Below are 4,871 nucleotides of genomic sequence, written 5' to 3' on the forward strand. Positions count from 1 at the left end.
TCAGAAGACAGACCAGGTAACATACTTTGGAAATTATAAAATCAATTTTGTCTGTCTTTTGGGTTTGTAGTCATAAAATGATTCTTTTTGCTTTATTTCTTTTTAAAAAGAAGACCTCAAAAATCTTGCTAAGACTCACAGATATAGAGAACAAACTAATGGTTACCAGTGAGGGGGGGGCGGGCAATATAGGGGTGAGGGAGTGGGTGCTACAAACTAGCGGGTGTGAGATAGGCTACAAGGATGTATTGTACAACACAGGGAATATAGCTAATAATTTTGTAAATGGAAAGTAACCTTTAAAAATTGTATAAATTTTTTAAAAAATCTTGCTAAAATAGTGTATAATCTATTTGAAGTGCTCAAATAACCTAATCACGATTGGAATGATCTAACCATTTGTTAGATTGGATCAGAAACTATTCTTTTGTTTACTGCAGTTTTATGTTCTCTCAATTACTCTCATGAAGCAAAGAAACAGTCACTCTACTAATTCTCTAGTTAATTAATTTATTTTAATTTGTCTACAGAAGTAAAATAAGAAGTTCAATGAAGGAACTGCAGGATAAACGATAAATTTGTCATAGCTTTTATCCATAGCTTTTATCTGTGATTGGCCTTTTCTACTCCAGGTGGCTCTTCCTGACACAGGGTTTGAATCCTCTTGTCCCCTGCTCTAAAAATTTAGTAGTCTCCTAGTTCATCTTGCCTAAGTCCTTGGCCTTTTGAGGTCCTCGTCACACACCACACGTCACACATTGATACACGCCATACACATGCGTTGCCCATGTTCCTGCTCAGCCTTATTTCTCACCATCCCTAAATGGGTTTTCTCCACTTCTGTCTGTCACACTGGTCACCTAATTCTCCAACTGGGTGACTTGGATCCTCAGAGGACCTGGCCAAAGTCATGTGGCTGAATTGGGGACAGGATGATGACTATGGTCCAGAGCTTGGGGTTCCCAGACTCCCAGGGAAACACATGAACCAAATCAGGTTCAAGCCATTTCCCTAAAGAGCAGATAAAAGCCAAGGGGTTGATGTCGAAAACCAAATGAGGAGACTGTGATGAAGGTGGAGCAGATGGAAGCAGATGGAAGCCACGATGCAAGACTCCAAACTGGCCAATGGAACTTCTCAGAAACACACAAACACACATGCACAAGATCAAGCCATTTATCAAAATTCCTTCTGGCCTTTCCTGAACCTCCCATGTGCTCTCCAGGGTCACTGAGGCCCACAGACTCCCAAGTGAGAGTACAGTTTTGATGCAAAGTGGTCAGACATGGGAACCACCTATCCCCCATCCAGGCAACTAGAGTTTACTTGCCTTAAAGCAGAACTGGATTATTGTATCAAATGGCTTGGACAAGATTCTCTTATCTCAGTGCAGTTTCAGGAGGAGAGGTCAGGAGACATGAGCAGCAGGTTCTATTCAAAGGGTCTGACCCATGCAAGCCTATCCAATTCGAGAGCCCACTTACCCTGAGAACATCCTGGGCTCTGCCTACCTCCCAGGCTCAGGGAGGTGCAGAGAAGGGTGGAGATTCTAGAAGCTCTATTTGCATCTTTTTCCTTTTTAACCTCAAAATGCAGTGTTGGTTTCCCTCAGGTTTCCTGGATGCTCGGATTTTTACTTCTTTGTGGTTATTTTTCTTTCCTGATTACACGAGTAGTAGATATTTGCAAAGTGTAGACAATTAGTCAAGTAGAGCAAAGTACGAAAAAAGACTGAAAAACCTCTCCCTGATGGAAATCTCTGCACTGATCTACTTTTGTGTGTGTTTGAAATTTTCCATGAGAAGGTTAAAGACAAAAAAAGGAAAAGAAACCACTCAGCCAGGCTTGTGCGTTTGCTTGGTTTTGTGTGTGACAAATGCGAGTCATGTAGTTTGGAGATGGTGTTGTCTGCAAAGCCAAAAATATTTACTGTCTGGCAGAGTAACACCCCCTGCCCCAGCCTCCAAAGATAGCCCCGTCCTAATCCTCGGAACCTGTAAATAAATTGTGTTAGATGGCAAGGGAGAATTAAGGTTGCAGATAGAAGGAAGGTTGCTACTCTGCTGAACTTAAGATGGAGAGATGTTCCTGAATTATCCTGGTGGGCCCAGTGTAACCACAGGGGTCTTAAGTGGGGAAGAGGGAAGGAGAAGTGTCAGAATCAGAGAAATTGCATCATGAGAAAGAGTCGACCGGCCATTGCTGGCTTGGACAATGGAGGAAGGGGACCACAAACCAAGGATGCAGGCAGCCTCTAAAAGCTGGAAAAGGCAGGGAAACGGATTCTCCCCTACAGCCTCTAGAAGGAACAAGCTCTGCCAACACCTTGATTTTAGCCCATTGAGACCCATTTTGGACTTCTGACCTCCAGAACTGTAAGATAATAAATGTATTGTTTTAAGCCATGAAGTCTAAGGCCATTTGTCACAGCAGCCACAGGGAAACTCATATAGGCCCCTGACTGAAAAAGCTTACCACCCTCTCTTTCAGATGCAGAGCTGCCCAATTAGAGCTTTCTGCCATGAAATACATGTGAAATGTAGCTACTTATGACTGGGGGACTCGGTTTTTCATTTTAATGCATTGAGATGGAAACTGAAATAGCCACAGGTGGCTAGTGGCTACTGAACAGATAGCAGAGGCCCTTGCTACTCAGAGTGTGGTCCAGAGACCAGCTACACAGGCTTCCCCTGAGAGCTGGTTAGAAACACAGAATCACAGCCTGAGCCCCCAGCCTGCTAAGTTGAAACCACACTTTGCCACGAGCCCCAGGGGGATTCATGGGGACATCAGAGTCTAAGACACTGTGGTGGAAGCCACTATTCAATTCCATGCAAATAACTGACCGTGGAACAACAGGAGGCAAGGCCCATTCTTAGCAGTTCTCAGGGTCGGACTTCCTAGACCACATGGAGTTTTTTGTTTTTTTAATTTTTAATGCTTCAAAGCATATTATTAGCCAAGTAGATAAACTAACAGCTATTGAATATCTACTACAGCCCAGACCCTTGACCATCTATTATGGACTGAACTGTGCCCTCCTCCAAATTCATATGTTGAACCTGCAACTCCCAATTCAACTGTATGTGGAGACAGAACCTTTAAAGAGGTAACTAAGGTTAAATGAGGTCATAAGGGTGGACTTCTGATCCAATATTGCTGGTGTCCTTATAAGAAGAGAGACCCCTGGACTTCCCCGGTGGCACAGTGGTTGAGAATCTGCCTGCCAATGCAGGGGACACGGGTTCAATCCCTGGTCCGGGAAGATCCCACATGCCATGGAACAACTAAGCTCATGTGCCACAACTACTGAGCCTGCGCTCTAGAGCCCACAAGCCACAACTACTGAAGACTGCATGCCTAGAGCCCGTGCTCCGCAACAAGAGAAGCCACCACAATGACAAGCCTGTGCACCACAACGAGGAGTAGTTGTCACTCGACGCAACTAGAGAAGGTCCGTGCGCAGCAATGAAGACCCAACACAGCCAAAAATAAATAAATAAAACAAAATTTTAAAAATTAAAAAAAAAAAAAAAAAGGAAAGCGATCCCAGGGATGCACACAGAGGAAAGGCCATGTGAGGACACAGCAAGAAGGTGGTAGTTTGCAAGCTGAGGAAAGAGGCCTCACCAGGAACCAACCCTACTGACACCCTGATTTTGGACTTGCAGCCTCCAGAAACCATGAGAAAAGAAATGTCTTTTGTTTAAGTCACCCAGTCTGTGACATTTTGTTATGGCAGCCCGAGCAGACTAAAACACCGTCTCATTTAAGCCTCACAAAACCCTGCTGAGAATGTCTTTTAATAAATGTACTGACCCTGATGAAAAGACCACCACTTTTTGAGTGTCTGCTCCACATCAGGCAGGTTATAGACACATGTCAAGGCTGTCTCTGTATCATAGACAAGGATATGGAGGCACAAACAAGCCAAGATGCTGCCCCATGTCACACTCTGTAAGTGACAGAGCCCAGGTCTGAGCCAGACCTCCATCTTGCTTTCTGCCACAACCCTCTTTTCCACTTTTTTCCCTGATTCACATAATAAACTCTAATTAGATGCACCCAAGCTTTACTCCCCTAAAACCCCAAGCACAGTCTCTCTCTCTCTATGTGTGTGTGTGTGTGTGTGTGTGTGTGTGTGTGTGTGTGTGTGTGTGTGTGTGTATATTCTTGTGGCCCATATTTACCACTAACAGCCACAGTAATGCAAACTAAACACAGATGAATATGATCCACCCATAAGATGTCTTTTTTTTTTTAATTGTCTAGTCCAGGGGTTAGCAATCTTTCCATGAAAAGTCAGCCAGTCAATATGTTCACAGTTTTGTGGGTGAGATGGTCTCTGTCCCAAGGACTCAAGTCTGTCCTTGCAGCTTGAAAGCAGCCACTGACGATACACAAAAAACTGGGTGTTACAGAGTTCCCATAAAACTGTATGGACAAAGAAACGTGAATTTCCTTCCATTTTCATCTTGATTTGTTTTTCAACCATTTAAAAACATACCATTCTGCCTTCCAGGCCATGAAGAGACAGGTGGTGGGCAGTAAAAAGACAGGAGGAGAGCCAGATGTGGGCAGCAGCTTGCTAACCCCTGGTCTAATCCCAAACCACCCAACTGGCCAAAAAGAAACCCACAGAGCCAGACGATAATGAGCTCTTGCCGTTTTTTTACTGAAAAATGTGGACTTTGAATTTCCAATTTGCTACAGATCCCTTTTTGCCCAATTTCTTATCCAGGAACACTTGTTATTACCAAACTCAAACTCATTTCTAGGAACTCTCAAGTGCCAAAAAGGGCCTTGAAGGGGATAAAGTGCCTTCCTCTGCATAATGAAAATCAAGGGAATGGTGAAGACAAACCCCCAAG

Source organism: Kogia breviceps, chromosome 4 (assembly GCF_026419965.1).
Source record: "Kogia breviceps isolate mKogBre1 chromosome 4, mKogBre1 haplotype 1, whole genome shotgun sequence".
Classification (NCBI taxonomy): domain Eukaryota; kingdom Metazoa; phylum Chordata; class Mammalia; order Artiodactyla; family Physeteridae; genus Kogia; species Kogia breviceps.